This window comes from Mustela erminea, chromosome 11 (assembly GCF_009829155.1).
Source record: "Mustela erminea isolate mMusErm1 chromosome 11, mMusErm1.Pri, whole genome shotgun sequence".
Taxonomy (NCBI): domain Eukaryota; kingdom Metazoa; phylum Chordata; class Mammalia; order Carnivora; family Mustelidae; genus Mustela; species Mustela erminea.
This window is the reverse complement of record NC_045624.1, coordinates 50,327,309-50,344,742: the sequence shown is the minus strand read 5'-3', so window position 1 is coordinate 50,344,742 and position 17,434 is coordinate 50,327,309. Positions and strand designations below refer to the sequence as shown.

Genomic DNA, 17,434 nt, shown 5'->3' with positions numbered 1-17,434 from the left:
GAATAAATAAAATCTTTAAAAAAAAAAAAAGAGCTGAGGATTTACTTATCCATCAAGCATTTACCCGAGTGTTCACAACACTATAAATGGACATCCATTATTCTTGTTTGTCCAGCCAATTCATCTTTCTGGTAGCAGCACCTCAAACTTCCTCAGAGGAACTATCCCTTGCCCTGTCCACAGGAAACATCAGACCCACACTTGGCCAATGACAGCCCTGATAAGTCTGGCCCCAGTTACTGGTTCAGAATTAGGAGCATGAGTCAAGGCAGGGACAACCAGAGGCAATAAGCATCTCCAGTCACTTGGCTTGCAGGAAATAAGCCAATACCTGCCAAGAGGTATTCAGGTGGAGAAAGCCTGACTGAGAATGAGGCCAGATAAAAACAGGGCAGGAGATGGCAAGAAACAAGGCCCCGATGACATGGTGTGAGTCCCTAGATCCAGCCATGCCTGAAGCTAGCATTACTCATGGACTTTTTAGCAACATACACCACCAAATTTTCTCCTTTTTTTTTTTAAAGATTTATTTATTTAGAGGTCACAAGTGGAGGCAGGGGCAGAGGGAAAAGGAAAGAGAAGATCTCAAGCAGACTCTGTGATGAGTGCAGACCTCCACACAGGGCCCAATCTCACAACCCTGAAATCGTGACCTGAGCTGAAATCAAGAGTCAGACACTTACCCAACTGAGCCAACCAGGCACCCTGCAAATTTTCTTTTAAATTGTCTTTAAGCTTGACGGGTTTCTCTTCCTTACAAATAAAATGCCCTAATGCATCACTACTGCCCTAGTCCCTTAAACTTCTTTATAGAAATAATTTTTCAGCCAGAGCACACACCCTCAATTATTAAATTTTTTTTTCAAAATATCTTCTGAAATTAAAGATTCTGAGAAATGGATATGAAATAAGTTTGTCATTTATTATTCCAAGAACCTTAGGAGCCTTTTGGTGACTGGATTATTTCCTCCCACGAAAATAAGCTTTGTGGTGTAATTGATTATTCACACCAGACCCTAATAACAGGCTGCTTGGGTCTTCAGAACACCAAAACCCTTTTTGTTCAGCTCTTTGTGCATCCCAGGAGTTCATAATAGCATGAAGTGAACTTTGAAGGTTTTGCTGCTTGAATTCCGTTCTGTTTGCCACCCCATTGAAAGGGGAGAATTCAAATGAAGAGTCCCTGGGTTCAAGGAGCCTCCCTTCTGTTCCCACTTCTCTGCAAAACAGACCAGTCATGGAGAACCGCAGTAGTGAAGTGCTGACAGCAATGGTCACATTCTGTGGGTTCATTAAGTCGTTCACATTACACAACTCCACTCAGACTGGAAAGCACACACTTGCTGGGGCAGTCTCCCCAGGGAATGTGGCCAGTATGCGCTCGTACCTATCCTGGGCAGGCAGCAGTATATCAAGCTGAGTTCAGGTCTGATTGCCTACGGACAGGCACGTGAGTAAGGTGGGAGAATGCTGACCCAGGTTCTGAATGGCAGAGTTGCCAACAGAAAATGATAGAAAAGACCCGGGCCTAGAAATCTAGAGGACCTGGTCCTGGCACCGGCTTTGCTACCAACTACTCATGACCTTGGGTGAGCCATCTCACCTTTAAAATGCTGATGTCCTCATTTTAAACCCAGAAATGGGTCTGTGTTTTCACTGTGGGTAGTGACTTAGGTAGCAGATGATATAATCAATTTAGTGGATCAAGACCAACATTAAAAACACTATTCTAGAGGCACCTGGGTGTCTCAGTGGGTTAAGGCTCTGTCTTCAGCTCAGGTCATGATCTCAGGGTCCTGTGATCGAGCCGTGCGTTGGGCTCTCTGCTTGACAGGGAGCCTGCTTGCCCCTCTCTCTCTACCTACCTCTCTGCCTACTTGTGATCTCTGTCTTGTCAAACAAATAAAATCTCAAAAAAAAAACCACAAACCCAAAAACACTGTTCTAGGGCTGACACAGGAATTATATATGATGAATCTAGAGCAACTTGTAGCTCCAGAAAGAAAGAACATCCTAAAAAAAAGTCGACAATGATGGGCTTAGGTCAAAAGAACAGAGGAACCAGAAGTGCAGCTGGTAAACCAAAACCGGTACAATTACAGCGACAAAATAAAGCACTACTGGGTCATAACCCAAAACATAAAATAAACATCCATGAACCCACAGATATAAATATTAACTGAATAAATCAATAAATGAGGGACAGACAAACCCAACATGCAGAAAACGCCAAATAATGTATGTAGCTACTCCAACCTCAAGGTGAACACAACCCCCCACTCCTTAGGTGTGGCTTGCACAAGTGAGTTGGGGAAAGAATAATTTCACAGTGGAGACACCTGACAAACAGCACCTCAAGTGGCTGACCAAAGTCACATGGACAGTGATAAATCATGTTGGCAGTACGTACCCTCAGTCTGGTGTGAGGAGAAGGGCACTTCATCTCTGTTATCTTTCTCCCCCAAACACATAACCCTAGTCTAGTCATGAGAAAAACACCAGACGAATCCAAACTGAGGGCCATTCTACAAAATGGCCAACCAGCCTGCCTCGAAATTATCAAGGTCATCAAAAACAAGGGATCCTGGGGCGCCTGGGTGGCTCAATGGATTAAGCCGCTGCCTTCGGCTCAGGTCATGATCTCAGGGTCCTGGGATCGAGCCCCACATCGGGCTCTCTGCTCAGCAGGGAGCCTGCTCCCCCCTCTCTCTCTCCCTGACTCTCTGCCTACTTGTGATCTCTTTTTCTGTGAAATAAATAAATAAAATCTTTTTTAAAATAAATAAATAAATAAATAAAAATTTGAAAAAAACAAAAAACAAAAAATAAGGGATCCTGGAATAGCAAAAATGTATTAAGTAAAAACCAAGGAGGTCGAAATGAAGTAGAGACTTTGGTTAATAATAATGTATTAGTGTTGGTTCATTAACTGAGACAAATGAACCTTCCTTGTGTAAGATAGTAACTATAGGGGAAACTGAGTGTGAGGCATAGGGAACTCCAGTATCTTTACAAGTTTTCAGGAAATCTAAAACTGTTTTAAAATGAAAACCTATTTTGGAGTCGGAAGGGTGATTAAAACAAAGTCTGAGCATTCGTGGAGTAGCTCATCTCTAAGCTTTTCACTGGCGGTAAAGCTAGTGAAACTATAAGGACCACAACAGCTACAATGAGAAAATCTAGACACAGTCTCAGCTCTGCAATTTGCCCCTCGGTTAAGTGACTCACCTTACCCAAGGTCCGCAGTCAGATTTTCCCCAACTATGCAACAAGGTTAATACCTTTCCTGACTACCTCACAGTGTTATTTTGTTGTGAGAAGCAAAGTAGATCAATGTGATATAGAAATGTGGAAATACCCTAAAAATTATGGTTATGATAACCTGGCCATGATGATAACCAGAATTCTCCGGCCCTTTCCCGAGTCAGAGCAGACGCTGGGCTGTCAAGACTCAGTCTTCTGCCTACTGAACCAATGTTTGGATTTTCAAAGCGGTACCCAGGCCAGCAGCAGCAGCATCACCTGAGAACCTTTTAGAAATGCAGAATCTCGAGCCCCACCACAGATCCACTATATCAGAAACTCTAGGGCTTGGGGAACAGCAAGCTGTGTTTGAAAAGGCCCTGCAGATCATTCTGGAGCTGCTGGAGCTTGGAACCATCGCCCCAGAGAAAATGACAGATCTTGGGGATAACCGTGAGTCCCAATCAAATGGGCCACATTCCTCCAGCTGGCTTCCTTCCCCATTAGCAACCCCGTGGCTCCATCTCCTCCGGAGTCCCCTTCACCTCTACTGACTCTTAGCCAATTCTCCCACAACTCCTCTGAGAGCATGGAGGAGACACAGTACTAGCCGCAGGGAGGTGCAGAAGGCCATGATATGCTAAGCATCAGTGTGAGCTAAGTAGCTAGAACAAGACACAAGAACATGGCTTTATTTGGCCCAACTAATCTGTCAAGTTCTTAGCAATGAGGGAAATCAGGGCACCCCTCAGGACCATTCTGCCAAACAGTTTACCAATACCCAGATTCCAACATTCTGTCCTTCTGGTCCCAGGCCTTAGTCAGACAAGGTGTCTTCATCTGTGCCTCAGAAAATGTAGACACCCATCCACGCTTATCTGCAAACACCCGTGAAAATAAAACCTTGGGATGCCAGAGAACCAAAGAGATTTCCAGGCCCTTAAACGAGGAACAAATGGCAGCACTGAAAGTAACAAACCAACTGGAATGCTACTAGAAAAACAGGAATTGCAAGTCAGGAGTACAGCTCCTTAGCAGGTCTGCACCAAGAAGCCCATGCAATCCTTTCTCTGAACCACGTTTAGGCCACAGCTGCCACCCCTTTCCTTTTTGACTCAATACTGGCATTATTCCTAAGGATATACATACAGTAAACATCAGACAGGATGGGGCTTGAAAAAGATGGAGAGAAACACCTAATTAGGGCAAACCGTACGCTGTCTGTGTACATGCACATTGACAAGGTAAAAAAAAAAAAAACTGCCGACACAGAGTCTCTCTGAAGAACAGAGGCACGGCCGCTTGGGTCTTAAGACAGGAAGACGATGTCTCAGCACAGCGCATAAATAAAACATTAGCGTAAAAATATATGCCAGCCAGTAATCCTTCTCTTCATTCACTTCCACTTTCCTTATTCCCCATCGACAGCCTCCTGGAATATAGAGGCTGTAGCCCATAATTTACCGACAGATGAAAGAAAAAAGATAAACGATATGCCATCACATAGGCAAACTGACCAAGAGTCAGAAAACCGACTAAGTGCGAGCTGGTACTAGCCCCACACTTCCAGTCTGCAGGGACCCCAAACACCTGTCCTTAGAGCCACCAACATGATCCAGCTTGAAGTTTGACCATAACTTCTCCTGTCTCCCACCATCCCTCCTCCCCACCAAGGAACACCAAGTAACTTCTCCAGTAAGAGAGCATTTACACTGATGAAAGTGTATTCCAATTTTTACAACATTCTGTGGCTCCCAGCTGCAGAGGCTGGGGTACTGCCTTGCCCTCAAGCTCCCCGGAATTGCTACCTTCCAGCTACATCAGACAGCACCTCTTCCAGCCCTTGCTCAACATCCCCTTGGCCTAAAATGTCTTGATCTTTATGATCTTACCACATTTCAAGGTCCTGCTCTGTTCACATCTCTCCTGCACCAGCAGCTCTCTCCTGGTTTATTCTTTAGAATTACTTACCTGCATTCACTGGCAATCTGGAAAGCAACATTCCCACTGCCACCACCACTGGGTGGCTGCAAGAAGGAAATTAAGTGATGTTCTTTCAAAATGTGCTGAGAAGACTGCCTCACTTTTTGTAGATAATCCATTAAAGGAAGCTACTACTATTATCAGTATATGGTCCTCCCGTCTTCGGACAAGTTGCCCTTCCCCGACCTAACTCTTAGCCGGCCTTCCGCAAAGGACCACATGCATCTATTCCCTCACCTTCTCTCATGAGACCCACCCAAAAGGTTGTACAGGTTGAGCCTCCCTTGGAAACCTCAACTGCCACAATTTCACGTAGCCTGGCTGACTCACAGAGGTGATTACCAGCCTCGCCCTCTCCTCTGAGTTACCCGCTGGACATTTCCAGTGATGTCAGCCAGACACTTCAAGCTTAGCATGTTCAAACCCAAAAGCTTTCCTTTTCCCTAAAATCTATTCAATCTTCCTATTTTCCCTTAGAGCATTCACGGCACCTTAAATAACACCGTCACGTATGCCTGAAACTCTAAAGTTCCTTTATGTGTTTGCTTTAATATTTACTGCACAATAACACACTGATGTGGAACAAAACTCAAGAGGTACGATTTCAATCCTGAGCGCACCTGTCCTTTTCCCACCACTCTCCCTTTCTCGGGGAATCTGACGTTACCAACCTCTTGTGCATGCTTCAAAAGATACTTTATATGTATGATCCACAGTGGGTACCAGTAAATGTTTATCAACCAGTTGTCTGGAAAAGCAAAAACAAAAACAAAAGCCCTGATTTGTTGCCTATTGTCTTGAAAGTTTCAATCCATGTGGAATTTATCTTTCTGGAAGGTATGTTGTAAGGCTCCAACTTTTTTTTTTTTTTTTTTCTCAAGTAGGCAGAGAGGCAGGCAGAGAGAGAGGAGGAAGCAGGCTCTCCACGGAGCTCGATCCCAGGACCCTGGGATCATGACCTGAGCCAAAGACAGAGGCTTTAACCCACTGAGCCACCCAGGCGCCCCGTAAGGCTCCAACTTTTATACCTGTTGGTACCAACGCCGGTTATTACCTCCCACAGAATCATCTTTGCCTTCTCCCTCAATGTCCCCACACCCCCTATCCCTGCCCAGATCACCAGAATACCGAGGGCCTGTCATTCTAACCTTCCAATATTTCTGAGTTGTCTTTCTCCTTTCTTCTCCATTGTCACCACTCCAGGTCAGGCTCGCCGTGCTTGTGTTCCGAACCTCGGACCTTCTCCACAAGCTCTAGCATACTTCCTCTAAGAGGGCTCCCGCCATGTCCCCTCTGTATTCCCTGTCTACAGAATAAACCCTCCCGGGGATTCAGGACCCCTCTCTGTTCTCATATCCTTTCACTTTCCCCATTTAAAACCATTCTTATCATCACTCTGGAAGTTTCCTCATTCCTTAAAATGCTAGGGCCCTGACTCACCCTGCATTCGCTGTAGGATGTGCTTTCTACCTAGCCCTCTGTTCCCGTCCTTCACCCTATGCGTCCTTTGAGGCTTGACTCAAATGCCCACTTCTCTGCGAAAGCGCCTCCATGCTCCTCCAACCGGGCAATACTGTGTTCCCAGCCGGCACCCACCCCTTCTTGTCTCTCACAATTTTGCCTTTAGATCTGCATCCTGGAATGACTGTCCCCTGAGAGCAGGACTGTACCAATTTTTTCATGCTCCCTGCTTCTAGGTAGCCCCTTACACACAATAAATTGTTTTTAATGAAATGAAAATGCCTTTGTGTGCATCAGAATCACCCAAAGGACGTACAAAAATTCAGATTGCTGGGCCCACTGGTAGAGAATCAGAAGTTTCAGCAGGTCTGGGGGAAGGCCCAAGAATCTGCATTTCTAAAGAGGTCCCAGGGAATGCTGACACAGCAAATCCTGGAACCCACTTTGAAAACCACTGTCTCAGACCACACCTCAAACCTCAAACTGAAGGCCTTGAGAAATATAGGTCTAAAAATCTCATGGGGGAGGAAATCTTCTGAATTATTTAGATATAGGTAGATCTCATCCTGTCCTCCCAGTTGGGCTTAAAAAGGTGGTGAATGGCCCATGGCCACAGAGGCAGAGACACTGCTGGGATGGCACCCATCTGCTGATTCTCTGGCTCCCAGTCCAGGGCTCTCCCCACACCAAGGGGCCCTCTGGTCAAGGATCTGGCAGGTGAAGCAGAATGATCAGATTGCATGCTGGTTCACTTTTTCCCTCTGTGACTGTCAGTAAACTACCTAAGCCTCTCCAGGCCTATGACAACCAGGGGTTCTCTGAGAGGAAGAGGAAGTCGAAGGCAAAGTCAAGGAAGTCAAAGAAACCAACTTGGCAAATGAAACTCCCAAAAAAATATTTTGGAAAAACACCAGAGTTATGAGCACACTAGGAAGTCACACACATGAGTCGTCTTTCTAAAACCAGCTTTATTTAGTCACAACGCAAAGTTAATCCTAATTCTAAAGCAAGTTCAGGATTCCAAACTCAGTGACATTTCACCATGTGATTAAACTTGGCTTCTTACACAGCACACAGAGCAGAACATAAGACAGGCCACACAACAAACACATAACAGAGGAGTATAGGAAATTAAGAAAGCAAACATGCAGTCTGTGGGCACGCAGTTGAGATAAGGCCTGGCTCTGGTCTGGTCTGGGTCAGTTAACTGCTTCTTATGTTCAAGCAGGAAGGATCCATTCTGCTGAGATCAATCCGGCAAGCCTTACTGGCAGCTGCCTTTTTTACATGGTCAGACATAGAGGGGTCAGGTCTGGAGAGTCTGACAGCTTGATGCCCCCCACTTTTTTAAAGACTTTTATTTATTACAGAGGGGGGACATAAGCAGGGGGAGTAGCAGACAGAGGGAGGAGGAGAAGCAGGCTCCCTGCTGAGCAGAGACCAGATGTAGGGCTTGATTCCAGGGCCCTAAGCTCAAGGCAGATGCTTAACCACTTAACCGACTGAGCTACCCAGGCGTCCCAATCCTCCCCTTATCGTGGGATTTAATGGGTCTCTGCCCCAGTAGACCTCCTCTGGTTCAGTTCCTTATCAGTTCCAGGGAGTCAGCTGACATGGGTAGCGGAGGTATCTTCTATCTGCAGTACCTTTAACTGCTTGCCTCATTGATGACACATTCTCCTTGACATGAGAGTCTCCATTTTGCTCGCCACAACCAGCTTAAGGAATTAGGAGGAGCTGACAGGCAAGCCCTGGCACAGCTGCACAGGAATGGAAGCCAGACCACAATCATGTGGCACAGACAGGCATGGTCTAGTCAGAACACACCCTCAGCAGCAGAACCTCCATGGCCCTTGGCATTGGACCCAGAGTCCAGCCTGGCTCGCAGGGCCACCCGGGGTCCAAGAGAATGGAGCCCTTGTTCTGGTCTCAGCAAACCAGATGCAAAGAAGTGATTCCTCAAATGGAAATCAGGAAGGGTGAGTGGGTGCTGGACAACCAAAGAACCAGTAATGGCTCCCCAGCTTCAGTTTGGTCACTGGCAGACTGAGACAATGACAGCCACCTCCCAAGTTATCCAAAGATCTAAGGGGTCTGCGGCACCCAGCAAGGGCTTCTGTTACTAGCTGCCACTGCTGCTTCCATTACTTGATAATTATCATCACTGCCTTTCAAGGCAGCATGGCTCCCCATTCCCTAAGGATGCCAACAGGCTCCAAAGGACACCTTAGTTAATCCCATATGCACTAGAACTCTGCTTGAAGCAGCTCTGAACCCATGAGAAAAACCCAAGTGGGTCTTCCCTATATTCTTGGAGGCCTTCAAATACCCCAGACTTATGGCAGCTCAGCTACTAGACAATGAGCTACTTTGGAATTAGAACCAGCAAGTGATTTTCAGCTACTTTCGTGGCTATGCTAGAGAACAGGTTGTTTTATCTCATTCAATTTCAGTTACAAAGGCGGTAAAAACTCAACTTCGGATTCAATTCCCAGTAGCAAATAAACCTGTGTAGCATCATAGAAAGCAATCCAATAGTTCAAAAGAAACACTGAATCCTTCTTCCCACTCAGTTCCACCTGGCCTCCCCTCCCGCAACGCAAGCAGCAAAAAGACACAAATAGGGCAGGGTTTTGCTTCGGTCATCCTCTGAGGTTTCCCAGCCCCATTCTCTTTCTCCTCCTTCGTTAGACAATCAGCAGCATGAATCATGACCTACAGAAAAATGGAACTTTTCTCCCCAGAGTCCCAATTACAATCCAGACTCGGCTCCCTTTGAGCCACAAAGCCCCACTGTAACTAACAAATTCTCTGTGACTGTGTTAATATCTCCCTTCCCTATCTAAACTGTAAGCTTCTTGAAGGGAGGTTCCACATCTGTCTATTCATTACCACATCCCCAGTACACAGTCTGGCACCCGACACAGTGTGCATCCTCAATAAATACTTCTTATGTATGAGAGCAGAAATCCCACTCCCGTTTCCATTCCAGGGAGGCATTTACTTCAAGTTTAATAATGTTTGTGAGATTTAAAAAACAATATTATGTAGCTTTTGCTTTGAAACATTTCAGATCACTGTCTACCACAATCAATTTGGGAAAGAAAAATGTGTTTTATAGAAGTTAAACTATGAAGTTCTTGAATTACAGTATTTGATATCAAGAAAGAAAACAAGTATGGGAATCTTCAATGGTACTACATTTTAATATGTAAGTGGAGAAACATTATATGGAAAAAAGTGTTTGACACAAACACTTTTTAAAAAGATTTTATTTATTCATTTGAGAGGGAAAGAGAGAGCACAAGCAAGGGGAGAGGCAGAGGGAGAGGGAGAAGCAGACTCCCCGATACGGGCTGACAGGGGGTTCGAACCTAGGACCTGGAGATTGTGACCTAAGCTGAAGGCAGAAGCTTAACCACGTGATCCCGGAGTCCTGGGATCGAGCCCCGTGTTGGGCTCTCTGCTCAGCAGGGATCCTGATTCCCTTCCTCTTTCTCTGCCTGCCTCTCTGCCTACTTGTGATCTCTGTCTGTCAAATAAATAAATAAAATCTTTAAAAAAAAAAATCAGATTTTAACATGTTAACTGTAGAGAGTAAACAAAATAATAAATCTGATTTTATATGGACAGTTACAGATCCTTTGATGATCTCTTGGGCTGTTCGTCGCAATTTGATTCTGTTCTACTTACATTAAAGCTATTTTTCAATTCAGGTCCACTCTCTGTGAGGAAACAAAGACATCCAGAAACTGACATAATGCTCCTCTAAAGAAATTTTATATGAAAGCAATGTGCTTCTCAGCCATAAATCCACTTATTATTATTTAAGCATCATACTCTGCTCATATTCCAGGGGTCTTGGGGAGCCTAGAAACAATCGCATTCTGACTCATAAACAAACAGATTTAGGCAGAGTGATTATAAATCAAGTCCAGAAAAATTCAATTTCAGGGTATAAACACTGTGAGTAAGAACAATGACATTACCATTGCATTTTCTCTATTTTTCCAAGATGAGGGAAATATTTCATCAACTTTAAAACAAAAGAATCAGATAAATCACTGAAGGAACAAGTCCCTCATGCTGCTGTCAAAGAGGTTTTATTGTCAAAGAGGTTTTAAATGCCCACACAGGTGAAGCAAGCCCAGGAATGACACTGCAAGCCCATTTGCTATTAAGCTTCTACAAAGACTCATCTCCAAACAAATCAGTATTTCTCAATCTTTTCCTATAAGAGGGGTCATTTATAAAAAACATTTTACTTCGGACTTCTAAAAAAAAAAATCAAATGTCTTTGATTTTAACTTATTTTGAAAAATCTCAGATATATGTAAAAGTATACAGCACTTCCCAACACTGAAAGTCAGTGTCCCAACAGAAAGGTAGTATGTCTCATATATGTAATTTTAATTTTTAAGTAGCCAATTAAAAAAAGTAAAAGGAAACAGGTGAAATTGGTTTTAATTATATATCACTGTAGTATGTCCAAACCAGCATCATTTGAACATAGTAACAAAAATTGAGATGATTTTACATTCTTTTTCATCCTACCTCTTCGAAACTCAGCCTATATGTTACACTTGTCACACATTGCAATAAGGATTCACTGTATTTCAAGTGCTCAGCAGCCACACATGGCCAATGGCCACCCTAGTCAACAGCAAATATAGAAAACAGTATTAAAAAATCCCATGAATTCATCACCCAGCTTCAGTCATCACTACTGTTTCCCTCTAAACTTCCTGCCTAACTGCAGATTATTCCGAAGCAAATGCTTAAAAAATTGTAACACTGCATCCATGTTCAAATTTCCTTATCTTCTTTTTTAGCAGTTGTACAGTTGCTCAGATTGGGATCTAAACAATCACAAGGATCACTTTTTAATGACATTGTTTGAGGACACTGATGTAACAGGAGCTATACTTTTGGTAAAATGCTCCTTTCACTCACATGTTTCTTACACATCTATCTTGTGCCAAACACTGCTCTAGCCCCAAGACAGGACAATAAACAAGACTCAAGGGACTTGTGGTTTAGTTCCTGACTGCACATTAGGACCACTCAAGGAGGCTTTACTAAGCAAGACCAATCCCATCAAAGGGCAAATGGATAAATAAAACACGGCATTACGTACATCAAGGAGGTGGTAAGGCAATTAAAAGAATGAAGTACTGGGGTGCCTGGGTGGCTCAGTGGGTTAAGCCTCTGCCTTTGGCTCAGGTCATGATCCCAGGGTCCTGGGATCGAGCACCACATTGGGCTCTCTGCTTGGCGGGGAGCCTGCTTCCCCCCTCTCTCTCTCTCTACTTGTGATCTGTCAAATAAATAAATAAAATCTTAAAAAAAAAAAAAAAAGAATGGGGAAGGAATGAAAGGAACAGAGTGCTAAAGAAAGAAATCCGCATACTCAAATGTCAGAAACTGAACTGGGGACTCACACCTTTTTTTTTTTTTTTCTTTAAATGCTGTAAGAGATTGAGTTCAAAGAGATTATTCTGGCAGAAGTTGCTTATGAGTTCAGCTTTGAAAGACTTGAGTTTTTCACAGTAAAAGATAGTGAAAGAGCTTTCTAGGCAACAGGAGTGTAGGTGCAAAGGCAAAATGCTCCATTGCTGAAAAAAGTTCAGGCTGCCTGTGCACAGGGCTGGGGAATGAAGGGTCAAGGTGGGCACTGAGCCCAGGCTGCCAGATCCGGACTCTAGGATAAGGGCTCCAGGTTCAAATGGGGACAGAAAGGACTTGGGTTTTTGGTCTCAGATCCATCTAGTCTTAGCTGTAAAGCAGCCTCATCTGGAGTACAATTTTTACTATCCTCACCTGGGTATAAAAATAGTGCCTACCCAGGGCACCTGGGTGGCTCAGTCAGTTATGCGTCTGCCTTCGGCTCAGGTCATGATCCCAGGGTCCTGGGATGGAGCCCCACATCAGGCTCACCAGCGGCAGTGGGGGAGGAGGGAGGTCTGCTTGTCCCTCTCTCTCTGGCCCTCCTCCAAACACATGCTTTCTTCCTCTCTCCCTCTCTCTCTCATAAATAAATAAAATCTTTAAAAATGACAGTACCTAAAAAATAATCACAGTGCCTACTCTGGTGTTGCTCTGAGAGTTAAAGGAATAACTCACCTACAGCACACAGGACGGTACAGCACAAGAAGTGTGGCAGCACTGCTTTTATTAATTTCATTATTATTAACTATATAAGCCACACAGGAACTCTGAACAACATAATGACGGCACTTAAAGAATTCACCTGACTGTGACGTACAGGAGAGCCTGAGGGAGGAGCATCCACCTGTAAATAACGTTAGCACCATGCGCAGATGTCCCTAAGACCCTGTAGCGATCATGGTGCAGGGGCAACAGGAAAGGATCGATCGATATGAAAGGTGCTGAGGAGGATAGCGCCAAGAATTGGGGTACACATGAGCGTGGCCTGAACACTAGTGATCGGGAACTCAAGAGGGAATTTTCCAGAAGAGAGAGCTCAGAAGCTAATGAATAAGATGCAGACAGAAGAGAAATTTACAGGGAACTACAAACAACTCTCAATTATCCATGGAAGGCTCTTTCAGCTGAACAGTTTCCATCCTCCTTTGTACGCACACTCCCATTACTTCTGTGGGTATTCTAGGTTGGAGGGCTCCCCAACCCTCCCTGGAGTACTCCTGAAATGGAATTAACAATTTAAAAACATAGCACTTCAAAAAAGCACATTATAAATAAAATTGGATTATTCAGACCCTCATGTAAGGGGAAAACGTTATACTACCCCCTAAAACTGGAATAGAAGTGGGGGGGGGAGGATCACAAATTCCTTTCCACCTCTATTTTGCCATTAGCCCTTTAGGTGGTAACCATGAAACTCTTATTTAACTTCTCCTTGCCCTCAGTTTCCTACAAGAATACAAAAAGCTGTAACGTAGTTATTTTACTAAAAGGTTGCTGCAGAAGCATTTAGAATTAGCTGTAGTTTCTGATTCTCCTCAGTTCTACACATGGAAAAAGAACAACTAGCTGGCTTTCCAGAACTTTCCTTAAGGGGCATATAGCATTACTGCATTCAGAACTCATTTACCATAATGGGTAAAACCCAACTGATTTCTCTTTAGATTTCGGTAAAAGTTTCAATGTAAGTGAAATTATTTCCTTTCCTCCTTATTAAAAGTCCCACATCTACCAAGCCCACAAACCATAAACTCAACCACAAAAATCAATGGCAGTAAGAGTCTCAACAATTCAGAAAACTATACAACTAGACACTTGATACCAGCAGCGGTAAATTTACAGCCCAACCTTACATGTTTTTAACTCATCACTGGACTCCATCGTTAACAACTAATTAAATCATGGGAGCAGGAGAGATTTTGTATCATGGAAGGAGCTAAAGATTCAGAGTCAGAAAGACTATTAACAAAATCTAGCTCAGCAATTTAGTATTGATGGGGCAAGTTCTTGAACCTAGGCTGCAGTTTCTTGATCTGAAAAACAAGAGACAACCTCAAAACACTGCCTATAAGATGTTAAAGATTGAATGAGATAACGCAACCTTTGGCAGCTTGCTAGGGTGTAGCTACAATGTAACTACTAGCTAGTATCGAAACTCTATCTCAATAATGATAAAGCACCAAATATTCTTTTGACTAAACAATAGTTTTTATTATAAATAAGGCTAAACATCTATTGGTTGTAATAGTGAAAACCGTATTTTACTTTCTTGGAAGTGGTCCAGCACAACAGAAAATGAACTTGAATTTTAGTTCTGCCAGGATAATCTTGGGGAAATTGGCTAACCTGCTAGAGCTTCAATTTCCCATCTGCTTAGAAATACCTAGCTAACAGGGGTGCTGGGTGGCTCAGCTGGTTAAGCCACTGCCTTTGGCTCTGGTCATGATCCCAGAGTCTGGGGATCAAGTCCCGCACTAGGCTTCCTGGCCCATGGGGAGTCTGCTTCTCCTTCTGACCTTCTTCCCCTCATGCTCTCTCTCACCCTCAAATAAAATCTTAAAAAAACAAACAAACAAACAAACAAAACCCCTAGCTAATAACAAGACTATGATAATGTTTAATGAGCTAATCTATATCAAGTTCCAGCACATATCAATTTCTTATTAAGTACTCAATCTATAGCAGTTACTGGTATTTGTTAATTTTCCAAATAGGAAAAAAAAAAACAAAACGGATAAATGACCATGAAAATCAAACCCAGGTATGAAGTCCCCTTTCTTCATATTTTACAGAGAAGTTCTTATTCATTTATTTCATAATTTTTTCTTGCATATCTACTGTGTGTCAGGCACTATTGTTGACTTGGGGGGTGGAGTGATGAACAAGACAGATAGGGTGTTTGCTTTCCTGGAACTTCCATTCTAGTGGAGGAAAGCAGACAGTAAACAGCCCAAGGAGATAATTTCTGAGAGAAAGGAGTGCTATGAGGAACACCAAAAAGGATGAGTGCCAGCACGCTGGGGGGTGAGGGGGAGTGTTTAAAATAGTCATTTAGCTAGGGTGCATTTCAACCCAGGCCTGCCTGATTGGTGTCCCTTGGCCAGAAGGAGAACCTCACCTTGTATGAGGCTTAGATATAGAGTGGGAATGATCAGAAGTCAGGCCTACATCTTTACCTATGTAAAGATACAGCTGCAGCTTAAAATATTTATAAACGCCCAACCCAGTTCTCAAACTGTGAGGGTCAGTGCAATATCGGGGAGGGGGGTGATGGAGGGAGCTTCAGATGCACCTTAGCACAGTTCCCAGACACGCCAAAAGCGACAACTTCAGAGTCCCCTCAGCTCCCGGTCCCGACTGAGACTGATGCTTTGTGAGATGGAGAAGGAAGAGTACAAGTGTGCACAAGTTGGCCGGCAAGTTGCATTAACGAAGGAGGGCGGCTTGCCCCGGTAAGAAATAAATACCTGGACGATCTACCACAATGCCCTGCAGAGACTCCAGAGGCTGCAAACGTTTCCTAGGGCGGGCGCTGGGACGCCCAAGGGGCGGGTGCCCCTGGCGGGGAGAACTGGGAGTAGGGCAATCCGAGCAAGGGGATTCAGGCAAGCGGGCGCCTGCAAGCACGCCCCATCCCGCGGATGTGGCCAAGCCTTGCGCTCGGCCCATTTTACACAGGTTTCCTGTGCCTCTCGCCCCGGCGCCGCGCCTCTTGGCTGCCCAGGACTACCTCTCCTCTCCCAACCCTGGGGCGCCCGGACTCAGGCTCCTGCGCTCCGCGTCTTCTCACCGTCAGTCCCGCTCAAACCGTCCCCTTCGGAGCAGGACCCCGGTCCTACCTCCCCGGAGCTGGCGCCGGCCGCGATAGCCATCTCCCCTGCTCGGGGCTGCCCCAGGAGCCGGTTCTTCCCTGGGCGACAGGAGAAAGACCCTGCTCGCACGGCGACTGGTGGCACCCCCCACATCGCAGCCCTTGGGAGAGCGCACCGCCCTTGGCCCCCACCACCCCAGAACCATTCTGCCCGGCGTCCCAGCGCTCACCTGCACGCTCCGCCGCCGGGGACACCGCCTAGTTCTCTGGTGTGCGGCTCCGGGCTTCGTCCGCAGACCCGGGAGGAGGCAAAGCCCGCTTCTCCAGTCCCCCGGCAACGCGCAGCAGACAGTTCCCGTGCCAGCCGCAGGAGACCGAGGCGGGGACGGGCACTCGTGGAAGGACAGCGGGGCCGGAGCCCGCGCCGCGTACTGGCCTCCTTGCGCTGGGGTTCCCCCCTGCGCTGCGCTGCCTCGCTCGAAGGCGCTGCGGCCGCACGGCCAGTTCCCGGTACTTTGCCCAGAACTTCGCGCGCCGCCAGTAGAGTAGCCGGAGGAGCTGCACGAGGGGCGGGGACGAGGAGGAGGAGCCTGTGGCCGCCCTGGGGGCGGAGCCACTTGGGGGGCGGGGAGAGCGGCTGAGTGACCATAATCTCACCAATGAGGAGTCGACCCTGAGGAAGAAGGTGGAGCGACGCACTGGGAAGGAGCGAGCGGATTCCATGACGCCGTCAGGGCAGTTGGGACTCCGGTTTCCGGCAGGTGGGCGGGTAGGAGGGAGAGGAGAGCTGCAGCAGCGTCGCAAAGGAGCTACTGGCAGGCTAGCCGTAGGAGCTTAATAAATGTTCCTCGAGTGGCATTGCCAGGCCCGGGAAGGAGGGAAGAGGAAGAGAACAGGGAGAAGCGAGGGCGGCGCGGGAGGGGCTGGTCTAAGGAGACGGTTCCAGGGGACACACGTGCGAACGGGCAAAGAGGACTCGACCTCTTGAGAAGTCAGAGACAAAGAAGGGCAGGGGGACGTAGTGAAGGGAGCGTTGCAGGCATCGGGTGGCGACGGACAGAATCAGCGTGGGACACCCGCCCAAGACTGTGACCCTAACATCCAGAGGCAGTGGGCGCAGATTCGTGCCGGGGTGCCAGGAGAGGACTTAAGGGGAGTGTGGTCGTTTTGTTAGGCTGTTCGTGTGCAAGAGGGAAGGGAGAAAGAGCATCATAATTAAAATTAAACTGCTGGAGCTCCTTGAGGGACAAGGAAATCCACCAGACTTCACTGCTCACTCGCTCCTCCGCCTCCTTTGATCCTACCAAGAACGCAGCAGCTAATCACCTGGGGCTAGTTTGGAGACTGCGGATGTGTCGAGGGCCGCAGGTGGCTGGGTGGAAAGGAAATTAACCTCTACTCAGCGCCTACCGCGTGCATTTACTGAGCGCCTACTGTGTGCTCCTGGAACAGATGCGGGCTCCGCTTCAGTGATGATGGCACACCAGGTTC

General features: G+C 46.1%; 1 protein-coding gene across 4 annotated transcripts in view; it reads right to left on the bottom strand.

Annotated features, from left to right (window-relative positions):
* OSBPL3 (oxysterol binding protein like 3) overlaps window positions 1-16,774 on the bottom strand; it is a 179,288-nt gene extending 162,514 nt beyond the window's left edge. Inside the window, exon 1 of one of the 4 annotated variants that reach the window (XM_032304466.1) lies at window positions 16,174-16,774. The gene's annotated coding sequence lies outside the window, so the exon portion shown is untranslated. The remainder of the gene's footprint in view (window positions 1-16,173) is intronic. The other 3 variants (XM_032304467.1, XM_032304468.1, XM_032304471.1) reach the window with 3 other exon arrangements.
* Window positions 16,775-17,434: the final 660 nt, after the last annotated feature.